This window comes from Sciurus carolinensis, chromosome 7, assembly GCF_902686445.1.
Source record: "Sciurus carolinensis chromosome 7, mSciCar1.2, whole genome shotgun sequence".
NCBI classification, from domain to species: Eukaryota; Metazoa; Chordata; class Mammalia; order Rodentia; family Sciuridae; genus Sciurus; species Sciurus carolinensis.
This window is the reverse complement of record NC_062219.1, coordinates 138,393,216-138,406,326: the sequence shown is the minus strand read 5'-3', so window position 1 is coordinate 138,406,326 and position 13,111 is coordinate 138,393,216. Positions and strand designations below refer to the sequence as shown.

Sequence of the window (13,111 nt, the reverse complement as noted above, 5' to 3'; positions counted from 1 at the left end):
CCAGGGCCCCTTCTCCTACCTCTGAGAGGCTTAATCTGACAGAGGGACACAGGGCACCACTAAGCTAAATTAGGTTTGAACCTTTTTGTCTTTGGCATCTTTCTTCCTCTTCCCAGAAGACTAAGAAGAATGTGAAGGGAACGCGGTCCTGGAGCACACCTGCTAAAGTTCCGATCAGCCAGAGAAAACTTTGCTAATAAAAACCAACAGATGACACGCAGGCCTCCGTTATCAAAATTTCAGGGTGGAAAGAGCGGAGGTCCATTGGGAATAGTGACAGACTGAAATGAAATGGTGGATTTGAGAGGGTAAATAAGTCCTCTTGCCTTCTCTCTCTGGCCTAATTGATCAGGTGTCATTTGGATGTCAATGATGTGCACTCACTGAAAACCTCCACAAGGTCACAGGAAATTTGAACTCACATATGTTATGATCAGAGGAATTTTGTTTGTTTCAATCATTATTTTAAATAGGAGTTGTCATATGTAATCTCTCACAAATTCATAACGTGACTAGTACACGTTCTATTTGTCAACAAGAATATCAGAGACCAAAAAAATCTAGTCTGGCCCACAGTTGGCCATGGATCATTTTGATCCATGAACTTCCAGCTCTATGCGGATACGCATAGGTCTTGACTGGGGTGGGGTAGGTAAATGCTATTCTAGATTTAGATTTGTATATCTAGGCACTGAAGCAGACACTATTACAGGCCCAAAGCAGAAAGCACTGTTTTCTTTTGGACTGGTTCCATATGTATCATCATCAGATTAAAGAATCCATTTTTATGACAGATGCAATTTTAAATGTCCTTTGAAGAATCATGTGTAATCATATACATCACCATATGCCAATCACACACTTATCCTGGACCCATAATGGACTAATTAAAATTGGAATAGACAGTTGCAACATTTGTCTACAGAATTCAGAGGGAAGGAGATGAGGGGGGCCATTGGATGGCGAGGTTAGCTTGCATCATCCAATGAATGAAGACTGACACTTCAAAAAAAGACTAATTGAAATTAAGTGAAAATATTAGTTGCAGGGACAACAGGATATATGATCTTTTACTATCTTATTAGAGTAGTAATTCGGTATGTTGCTGAATGATTTTATGATCTGTTAGAATCTTCACAGTTTCCAAAGTGAAATGTTTTAGTGAACTACATAAATAACTCCCAAAGTAAAAATTTATTCATGATTCCAAGGCTGAGTTGATGAGAGCAGAATGCTATCTCTGATATTTCAACAGAATTAATTACTCTGGTTCAAATGCAGCCAGAATTGTCCCAGTTTAAGGAAATCAGAGAATGTATTCCTGAACACTAGCATGCATTTTTAACAAAAGTGTCAGAACATGTTTATTAACCAGTATCCATTTAATCAGAAATGTTTATTAGTAGGAATGTTTATAGATGCCCCTTTTTAACAAGATAAGGCAAGTGTTCAACATATATATTTTTTAGTTAACAAAATGAAATAAACAATAACTACCAGCTTGTTGGTTTGTAGGTACTTTATTTTACAACAGGACTGTAACCGTGGTCCACTTCATGCTTTGCAGGCAGCCCTTGCTGCTCCATCACTCAACTGATTTTTTTTTTTTTTTTTTGGGTTTTCTTTTTTTTTTTTCTTTTTATTGTAAACAAATGGGATACATGTTGTTTCTCTGTCTGTACATGGCGTAAAGGCATACCATTTGTGTAATCATAAATTTATATAGGGTAATGTTGTTTGATTCATTCTGCCATTTTTTCCCTTCCCCCCCTCCCCTCCCACCCTTCCCCTCCATCTATACAGTCCTTCCTTCCTCCATTCCTGCCCCCCTCCCTAAACCCAACTCCAACCCCAACACTAACCCTTCCCACCCCCCATTATGTGTCCTCATCCACTTATTAGCGATATCATTCTTCCTTTGGTTTTTTGAGATTGGCTTATCTTACTTAGCATGATATTCTCCAGTTTCATCCATTTGCCTGCAAATGCCATAATTTTATCGTTCTTTATGGCTGAGTAATATTCCATTGTGTATATATACCACATTTTCTTTATCCATTCATCAATTGAAGGACATCTAGGTTGGTTCCACAATCTGGCTATTGTGAACTGAGCAGCTATGAACATTGATGTGGCTGTATCTCTGTAATATGCTGATTTTAAGTCCTTTGGGTATAGGCCAAGGAGTGGGATAGCTGGGTCAAATGGTGTTTCCATTCCAAGTTTTCTAAGGAATCTCCACACTGCTTTCCAGAGTGGCTGCACTAATTTGCAGCCCCTACATCAGCAAGATATAACAATCAACTGATTTTTTAAATGGACACGTTTCTTTCTCTTCCTCTCTCCCTGCTCCTCCCTCATCTCTCCCCCTCTCTAATATCAGGGAAACAGGGTTACCTTTCTTTTCTATCCTAGGCAGAGTTAATCTGTCCTTGAGGACACACCCACCATAGGAACAAAGTAATCCAGACCTTAGGGATGGCACCAGAAGCTCTCAGAAATGACTCTCTCCCAAATTAACAAGTGAGTTACGACTCCAACAGAGAACACCTGGAATGTAGCCTGTGAGTCACCTCTTTAAAAGCCCCCTGTTACAGCCTTTGGGACAGGAGTCCCCAGTACTTCTCCTTTGCTAGCAAAGCTGTAAACCTTCTTTTTCCTTTTTCTCAAAACTGTGTCCTCGTTATTGGATTGGCATGGGGGACTAGGACTGAGCTTTCGGTAACAGGTCATGGTAGATATCATGTGCATTTTACGTATGAGGATGCTAAAACTGACAGGCTGGGTCATTTAGCTTGCCTAGTCACAGAGCTAGGTCTGTGTGATTTCAAAGTCTGTTTCTTTTTGTGAAGTGTTTATTCAGAAAACTTTCTTACAGGGTCCATAAACATTTTAACTCAATAGTCTATGGCTTTTCCAGTACTGTACACCTATGTGTATATACACATACATCTGTGCACATATATTCCTATTATGTCTGTGGGAAGGAATGCCAGGGGCAGATGTGTTGACTACTGTAGGTAGAGGGTGCCTCTCCTTAATGGAACCATTAAACTCTTTTGTTCTGAAATTGGATTTTATCAGTCAAATGTTATCTAGGGGACTGACTCAAGTTAATCAAGCCAGCTGATCAAACAGGTAGGTGTTGCTTTGCCAATTAAATGTGAGAAGTGATGTAATTCACCAAGCTTCTTCCTTTCCCCCTTGATGGTGATTGTGGAAGATGTGTTGAGATGTGTCCATCAGCCTGGGTGCCTGAATGACAGGTGAATTGATTTGTGTTGAGCAGAAGAGGGAGACACAAATAAACTTGCTAATTAATCCCTAGAGATGAGGGGATTGTTTGTTATATAAACCTATGTTAACCTATCCTGACTGATATGGTAAATTGGTCACTCCCTCTTAGATTACAATAACTAACATCCAGTCTCAAGCATATAAAGGGAGGTATGCTTGAACCCAAATAACCTACATGAAAACTTCAATGATTTATGATTCAACTAATCAGAATTCAATTAACATATACGCTTCTCACTACCTTTGAGTGCACTGGTCCAGGCCACTATTACCTCTGGATTATTGCAAAAGGCTCCTTGTATTTTTTTTCCTCATCTACTTTTGCCACCCTACCCTCCTTTTCTAGTCAATCCTGACGTGCATCCTTCACAAAACTAATATTTTAATTAACAGTAGATTGGGAATATCTTTCTGTGTTAGGGGAATTATTTTTTACTGAAGATACAGAGCTTGAAATTCAAGAACAATCATTTGCCCAAGGTCCTTCCTCTAGGCGGATCTTGATGTACTGCACCAAAGAGAAGAGCAGGTGTTTACTTGACATATGGAGAGTTAGAACCAAAGGAACAAAGTCTCCAGGGAACACAGTCATTCGGCAGTGGTGCCCTGACGAGTATCGACTCCTGACCAGGGACCTGTGCATACAGTCAAATGTGCTCAACCAGAAGCCACCACCTGGCTGCTAGAGCTCATCCTGCATTAGTTTATTAATAAGATTGCAGGTGTGTGCCTGAGAAACCTTGTGATATTAAAAACTTAATTACAAAATGATCGTTGTGATGGTCTCGCCCACTGCTATAATTTGTGTCCAGAATGATCCCAAAGGCCCTGTGTTCAAGGCTTGGTTCCTGCCTTGGCACTGCTGGGAGGTGGTGAAACTTTAAGAGGTGGGACCTTGTGGGGAGGTTTTCTGGTCTTTGGATGTATACCCTTCAGGGGGGATTATGGGACCCCCCTAGCTCCTTCTCTCTTATTTTCTTACTTTTTTTTAAAATTGGAGATTTAACCCAGGGGTGCTTAACCACTGAGCCATGTCCCCAGCCCTTTGTGTTGTCTACTTTGAGACAGGGTCTCACTAAGTTGCTCAAGGTCTCGCTAAGTTGCTGAGGCTGGCCTCTAACTTGTGATCCTCCTGTCTCAGCCTCCTGAGCCACTGGTATTACAGGTGTGCACCCCTGTGCCTGGCACTCTCTCTCTCTCATCTCTTGGCCACGAGGTGAATAGCTCTGCTATGGCATGATTCTGCCACCATGTGCTGCCTTGCCACAGGGCCAATCAATCATGGACTGAGATCTCCCAACTGACCAAAATGAACATTTTCTTCTTTTAAGAGGAGATCAATAGGTACTGAAGTTACTGCTAAGAGCAAGAAGTTCTGGTGTGCTGTTGCACAGTAGTGCTGCTATAGATAATGATAATGGGCTATATATTTAAAAAAAAAAAACTAGAAGAAAAGAGTTCAGGTTTCACCATAAAGAAATTACACGTTTGAAGAGATAGATAGGTTTAATCTGACTTAAGAATTGCATGATGCATACATACATGGAAATATCACATGGTACTCCTTAAATATGTACATTTTTTATGTTTTACTGTATCAGTTGAAAAAATTTTAGAAGTCAGAAATGTTTTTTAAAAAAAGAATCAAACCAAAAGAATGTGTTCTTGCTGTTTCTACTATGGAGTACCATTCTTTATTTCAAATATTGTCCCTGCAAGAATAGGCTGCCAGGAAGCATGGATGGTGGAGGTCTGTGTAAGATGATTTGTGATTCCCAAAGCCCAGTGTGTTATCTAAGGGGGAAAAGTACCTGCCATTTGTTGGAGCTGAACGCTTGCCAGAGTCTGTCCCCTTCATTTGGAAGTGCCCCTGAAAGGCTACATTCAAATCCACAGTCATGTGACATTTAGTGTTTTATCTGAAAAGTGAGTGACAGGACATGGGTTGGGAGAGGAGGGCGGGGGAGGGAGGGAGGAGGGAAAAAGATGGTGAGCAGGACCCAACGAAGCAGGCGGAACCATCTTCCATACCCCGGAACTGTGACATCTGACAGAGCAATTCCAGAACAGCTGGGAACTTCCCATCTTTGGGTGCTACAGAATAGTGTAGAATCAGAAGCCCCAAGAGAAAAAAGCAAATTTTCTCTAGAACTGATCATTCTAGACTATGACATAAAATGTGTAAGGAAAAGGTTACTGAAACCAGGCCTGGTGGCACATGCTGGTGATTCCACCTACTTGGGAAACTGAGGCAGAAGGCTGGAGGCTTGCCTGGGAAACTTAGCGAGACTGCGCCTCAAAATAAAAACTAAAAATATAAAAAGGGCTGGGGATGTATGTAGGTGGTAGAGCACCCCTGGGTTCAATCCCCAGTACTGCCAAAAAAGAAAAAAAGTTAACTTTTTTCCTAGCCTGTGGCAGAATGGGTATTTTAGAAGGTGGGTACCCTTGTCCCCAGGAGTTTTGAAAAAGCTACAGACTTCCTTAGGCTTCTGGGCTTACTGGTTGCCATGGAAACCATTAATCTCATTGCTGAAGTTCTAAGTGATTTGAGAAGAAGAATGTTCACTTGAACACATTTTGTCCCCTTCTTCCTACACACGACTCTGTCTTGGCAGCCAGAAAGCCTCCCGCAGCTCTTGGGCCACAGGTGCGACAAACTTCTGGATATTCCACAAAGTCATCCAAGTGGACTGTTGTTGGGAAACTCTAGCAGGCAGAGAATTCGAGCAGGTCTGAGACAAGTTGGTGTAAATGCTGGCACAGACCGGCTCACCTGTCGAGTGATTAAGTCATGGGGTGGTCGCTTGTTCTCTTTGGGACGAAGCCAGGAAGCATTTGTTCAAGGGGAAAATCAGGCTCTGTGTGCTGTGTGACTGTATCAATAGAAACGGGCAAACAGATTCCGGGAGAAGAAAAGGATGAAGACGTGGGCGGTGGGGGGGGGGGGGGGGGGACACCAGCAGCTGTGTTGAAAGGTGTCTTAGTCCAGGATGGCCCAGTGGCGAGAGACAAAAGCCTGCTTGGCTTAAGGAAAGTGGGATTTGTCGTGTGCTGTTGGGGAATCTCAGGCTGACCTCATGGGAACTGGAGGACTGTTGGGCAGATCCTCCCGCTCTGACCATTGCTCTCTCCCCCTCGGGCATTCGGCTTGGTTTCTCTTTCCTGGAAGACTGAGTCCTCCCAAGGCCTCTCTCCTGGGTGTGTGGATTCGGGCTGTGGTGCCTAGGACTCAACATTACTCTCCAACAGGCTACTCAGTACCTCCAACAAGGTGGACTCCATTAGGCATTCCTAAGGCAGGTGTCTACCATATGTCCAGTCACCTGTGGCCAGAGGACAAGGCCAGATGGTGGGATATCACCCTTCTGACTGAGATGGTGAGGGGCAGAGCTGGAAGTAGAAATGGTGGGTGGAGGAAGGATAGACATTTGTAGGAGGAAAGATTGGAATGGGTGTTGACAAATGAAAACGTGTCCGAGTGGCTGCGGCCCTTAACAGCGCTATAGCTGGAGCTGCCTGTACTGGTTAAAGGCTGGAAGGGGTCTGAAGAAGTCAAGGTTCCCAAGGACAGAACAGACGATGAATTCCAGGGAGGGTGCGTAGGAGAAGGCAAAGGGCTGGCAAATAGAGAAAGGGGTTGAGTAACTGAAGGTTCTGGAAAGATCAGGAGTTAAGGGGTTACCAGAGCACAAAGATGGCCCTGGGGAGAGATGGGACTTGAAGATGGTGTGAGATGGTGGGGGAACAGGTGTCGGGTTGGACGTGGGTGAGATCTTGGGTTGTGGCAGAGCTTACCCTTTGGTGAGTGCCAATCAGGTGGGTGGCAGGGGACTGAAGGCCAGGTAATGGATGAGAAGGAGCACTGGGCTTCAAAAGGAAGGCCAGCTACATTCACCATTGCCACTGGTCCATGGGGAGTGAGAAAAGGCAGGAGAGGAAGAGGTGTTTGATAAGGAGACCAAGGGGGCCGAAGATAGAGGTGTGTATATGTGGGTGGGGTCTGCAACATGGAAAGATGGGGAAGTTGGCCCACAGCACGTGGGACGAGGAGGAGGAGGGTGCGGCAGGAAGGAGATGACAGGGAGGTGGGCACAGGAGGGAAGATCGTGAAGGCAGCCAGGGTGTCAGATGGGGCCCTGTCTCAGAAGCACCTGGTGGAGGTAGAACAGAGCTGCGCTGTAGGCAGGAGGAGTCACAGAGAGACACACACACCTGGCTCTGCCTGAGGTGGCTCAGGGTTCTGGAACAAGAGGAGTCTTCGGTCTTGTATCAGAGAGACCCTTTGCCAGGAAGCATGCCCGGTCTGAGTCGGAAGGTTTGGAATTCTTTGGGGGGCTCGGATGCGACTGGGCCCTTGAGGCCTATTATGGTCAGAATCTGTACCCCAGGCTGCCTTGGAAGACTCCCAGTTTCTGATTTGCTTTTTTGTTTATGCCAAAATATTAAAGCCTGAATTCTCTTCTGCTCTGACTAATTCTGAGGCTTAGATTCTTGAAGACTGATCTTGCTCTGGGGTTGGCTTCACAGAGGAAAGCATGTAGGAGCTTTGTGAAAAATCTTTGAGAGGTGTGGCTGAAGGTCAGTAACTGATCTAGGCAGGATTTTTGGAGTGGATGGCAGTCCAGGTTAGCCACTGGTTAAGGAAAAGGTGTGTGTGTGTGTGTGTGTGTGTGTGTGTGTGTGTGTGTGGTGTGCTCAGTCACATAGTGCTGTGCTGACATAGAGCTAAGCCCCATGCTGAGAGTTCATTGCATGAAGCCATTATGTAACATGTGCCATTAAAAAACACACAGCACTATAATTATATCTTAACATAATTAGTTATCTCAAATACTACTAGAATTTAAACTCCATTAAGAGGAAAGACCATTTCTTCTATATTTTCCAGTGCTTAGGTAACTTTGTCTTATACCTTGTGATGTTCATTAAACACTTGCAAAATAAAGGAAGTAATCATGGAGTTCAAGTACACTGGGAAGAAAACTTACCACTCCCACAAAAAAACAAAACAGAAAAAAAACATCCCCCCGCAAAAAAAAATTCTGAACAAAGAACCTGTGTGGAAAAAAAATCACAGAGGAACTACAAATGGTTTAAAAATGTCCTGTGTCACTCAGACTCAAAGAAATGCAAACTAATATTGTAAGGACCTTCCACTTTCAAATAAGCATATATGCTATTTTGAAAAGTATAAAAAATCTTCTAGAAAAGATTAAAAATGATAATACTTAGTGCTGGCAGGAATGCTGTGAGATTACTCTCTTATGTTTCAGGTGGGAATGTGAATAGGCATAACTTTAAAGAGTTGTTTGTCAATGTGTCAAAAATTATAAAAATGTTCACATTTGCCCTGGAAAATTCTAGTTACGATATAATGACGAAATTTTGGAACAAGTCTAATTCGTTATACAGAATTCTCCATTCAATACTCCTTCTAGAAAATGTTCCTGACCAGAGTAAGAGTTATGTTTTTGTTTTGTTTTGTTACTATTCTTTTCTTTTCTTTTTGAGATGGGAGTCTCACCAAGTTGCCCAGGTTGGTCTACAAATCGTGAGCTTGAAATCCTCTTGCTGCAGTCTGCCTACTAGTCATTGATTTTATTGACATTCAGTGAAATAACTGAAAAACCAATAAGCATAAATGAAAAACCTCAGAAGACCACTTAGCAATTAAGGACATGCATGCCCAGAGCAGAGAACAAATGATTTCCCTCCTTATTTTAGAATATTTTACCAACTTGTTTTTGATAACTCAAGTTTATGCCTTGAGATTGTTTTGTTTTTAAAATAGTCTAGTGAATGTTTAACTAACTCTTAAAATTGAATCATATTAATAATTTATAGTCATTATAACAAACTACCGAAGTCTAATTACATCATAATCTTTTGACCCAGCTGCTTTATTGGTACTTGACTTTTGAATGAAAATCTGTGATACTGGATTTGGCATTATTATTATTATTATTATTATTATTATTATTTTATTTTTTGCAGTGCTGGGGATTGAACCCAGGGCCTTGTGCTTATAAGGCAAGCACTCTACCAACTGAGCTATATCACCAGCCCCTGGATTTGGCATTATTGTATTTGTTTTTTTAATACTCATACCTGTATTGTATTGGGCAGTAGTTTCAAAAAACACCAGAACCTACAGTGCATTTAACAATGATATGGAAATCTTTTCCAATTTAAACTTAGAACTTGCAAGCTGGATGCAGTGGCACATTCCTGTAATCCCAGTGGCTCTGGAGGCTGAGGCAGGAGGATTGAGGTTCAAAGTCAGCCTCAGCAACTTAGTGAGACCCTATTTCAAATAATAATAATAATAATAATAATAAGTTTAAAAAGGGACTAGGGATGTGGCTCAGTGGTTGAGCACACTTGGGTTCAATGCTCAGTACCAAAAAAAAAAAAAAAAAAGAAAGAAAAAGAATTAGATGCAAAAGCAAAATGTAAATTCTGATTTTTCCTAATAACTACAGCCTGTGTATGTATTTGATAAGAGCTGTGGAACTCATTTGTTTCGAGATTTTTATTTGATGGACAAGTAGGAATGCTTTGGGGGCCGTCATTGTTAATAAACCTCTGAGTTGCAAATGTCGCACACCTGTCAGCCATGAATGGTCCTTTCTTTTCTGAGCTGCTGTGACATCATTTTGCCGTCGTTCATTTCTCGCCTGGGTTCTCTTTCCAGCGTCCTCTACAGCAATTAGTCATTTCAGCAGACTTCCCCATCCACATCTGCTCCAAGAGTCAGTTGCACGTGACAAAATGTGGGGCAGAGTTTTGGAAGTTGCAAAGGACTTTTATGCGGATGGTGCTGAGAAGGAGGGTCAGCAGAGGGGAGGGCGCTGTAGCTCTCACCCACTACAGGGCTCTGGGGTGCCTGGGTGTGCTCGTTCTATGAGCTGCCAGGAGCACACCCCTTCCCTCTGCAAGACCTTCCGGAGCCTGGATCTATAAAACACAGATTTGCCCTTGAGAAGGTTACCCCCGGCCATCTGGGAACACACGTCACTTCCCACCTTTCTGTGCTCACAGTCTTGCCTCCCAGCCCCTCCCTTACTTCTGCTTTGCAGAAGGTCCCAGCTACCTTCCTCGGTGGCTTCCTGTTGGGTCTTGCCCTGCTTGCTGGGTGTGATACAAAGGGCACTTGAACGGGAGTCAAAATGCGGGCGCTGGAATTTGAGCTCCGTTTTCCCTGTGCCCTGTCCTTTTATTCTTCTTTCCCAAGCATGTGGTTACGTTCTGTGGCTTGAGAGCCTTCCACGGTCTCCGTGCATGTGGGGTCCGTTACCATTTTTATTTTTAGCATGGCATGGCCTTCCCTTCTTTTCGGTCAGCTTCCCCCTAAGCCCATGTGTACAATCAGCCCTCTGCATTTGCTGATTCTGCATCTACAAATTCAACCCACTGTGGATGGAAAATACAGTAGTCAGAACAAAACAAAACAAAACAAACTGCTTCTGTACTGAAGACGTGAACTTTTTTCCTGTCATCATTCCCTAAACAATTTGCAAGATAACTATTTATATAGTATTTATATTACATTAGGGATCATGGTCATCTAGAGATGATTTAAAGCGTCCCGGAGAACGTGCATAGGTTCTGTGTTAACACTGTGCCCTTTTGTATAAAGGATTTGAGCATCTGAGGATTTGAGTATCTGTGGGGGTCCTGGAAGCAACGCCCCTCGGATACTCAGGGCTGGCTGTACTTGTTCTTCTCTGAGTAATAGTATTTTAGGCTGGACTCTAAATACTTAGTCCAAAAGATCTCTCCTTCCAAATTGGCCCTATTTCCCACCCTACCCTCATGCTTCCTATTCATTCTTCAAGGTACAATTAAAAACTCACATTGTGATGGTTCTTCTGACCTCCATACAGAGCAAACTTTTTGTGCCGTACAAAACACGCTGCAGTTCTTTGCTTATTTTCTTATCTTTTTCATTGAGTTATGGACCTAATTGATTCACATAACCTATTTTCCACATCTGGCATTTAATGGATGCTTAATAAAAGTTTGTTGACTGCAGGTATCTCCGGGGCAGTGATTCTGTTTTTCCTCCTTTTTGTTTTTTCCCTCCATAGAACTTAACTCAGCACCTGCCATATAGTTGATGCTCAATAAATGTTGAAAAGCCAAAACATGAGAAAATTTCCGAATCAAGCCTCACTACTAGATACTGGGTGATATTTCAAGTTAGGGAATAAGGCAGGAGGAAGATGGTCATGTTGCCTATTTTCAAAGTGAAGAAACTGAAGAAGAGGGAGGACATGTTGTAGGCACATTTCTTGGATTTGTCCAGTTTGTTCCTTACTCATTTCTCTGGATATTTTAGAAAGTTCCACCAAAGGTCATGTTGATGAATTCAGTGGATATGGCATTACTCCCTACTCATCCACCTCAGAGAACTCTTAGGATCCTGGGATTGTTGAGGGCTCCTGCCAGGTGAGCATATCCACTCTTATCAAACAGAGGCAAACAGGTAGATGACTCCCAGCACTTTTCGCCACCCCCAGAAGGTCCCACATCTGTCTCTGCCCCAGGAGATCAAAGTGGACGCCTCCTCAGTCCAGCTCCCATGGGGGCAGCATGCCCTTATGAGACAGTCATAAAGCCTTCATGAGACAGTTGGGACCAGGCTCACCTCTTGGAATGAGGCTCATTCACTCAGCAATAGTTAGAAAAGTTTCTGTTGCTGTGTGCCAGGCATGTTGTTAGGGTCTGGCACCCAGTGATGGGCCAAAGACACAGGGTCTCTGGTCTCACGGGCTCTCAGGCCAGGAGTGGAGGCCAGCAGGTGCTCCCTGGTAGGCCCAAGCCTAGCTTCCTCCTAAGCGCATGCTCTGCCATGAGGCCAGAACAACAGGAGCTCAAAGGAGGGGGCTGGGCCAAGGCTGGAGAGTCACTTGGCCCCTGGGTCAGGCAGGCTGATGACTCAGGGTAGCCAGGCCAGAGAGACAGAGATAGCCACTGACAAGGAACCAAGGGCAGAGGCTGATGCAGGAAGCAATTCAGAGAAGAGGAAGGAATATGCGGAGTGTTCTTTTGTCTGCCCACGTGGCAAGGTGAAATTTAGAGCTCAGGTAGTTGACTGAAATTTAAAGCTCAGCTCTGCCTGGCTCATTGTTTCCTTCTCCCAGAGAACAGAAGAGTTTAGCCCCAGTTCCCTTTTCTGTACATGCACATGGGTACATGGATGCACGAACACACACACACACACACACACACACACACACACAGCTCCATGCCAGCTTCAGATGTCCTCCGTGGGGAAGTGCTTTTCTCACTCAGCTGTGACTTGTGGGGCAGCTGTCTCACCATCTCTCATGATGGAGATTTTATTTCTCTTGAAACAGTAGATCACAAAGGAAAATGAGGGAAGGAAAATCCCAGAGTTCAAGCAAAGAGAAGGGAGGGAGACAGAGCCAAACTATTTTGTTGTGGTCATTATGCAACCGAAGTCTTTGCTAACTCCTACCTGGAAGCTCTGCCTGATGGCTGTATTCTATTTTTGGACTAGCCAAGCTGGTACAAAAAGTGAAACTACTATAAACGTTAAAATGGCAAGTACCGATTTCCTTATTTTCTGGATCTCACGACTCAGGCAGAAGAGGAGTTAAATTGCGGTAGTGCAAGGAAGTAGCAGAGCAAAAGTCACTGTGCTGTTTCTTGGAACTCTTTCTGCCTAACCAGTTATCGTTTCTCAAGCCCTCTGAAAGTGTGCCAAAAGCTGTCTGCATAAGCAGCAACAGGCTGAGCAGCCAGCACGGGGTGTTCTCCTCTTGGGGCATAATGCTGAGCAGTT

General features: G+C 43.5%; 1 non-coding gene across 1 annotated transcript; it reads right to left on the bottom strand.

The window, feature by feature from the left end:
* Window positions 1-9,289: 9,289 nt before the first annotated feature.
* On the bottom strand, window positions 9,290-9,364 carry Trnai-uau (transfer RNA isoleucine (anticodon UAU)). Its single transcript has one exon. It is a non-coding gene; the product is annotated as a tRNA-Ile (tRNA).
* Between the last annotated feature and the right edge of the window lie 3,747 nt (window positions 9,365-13,111).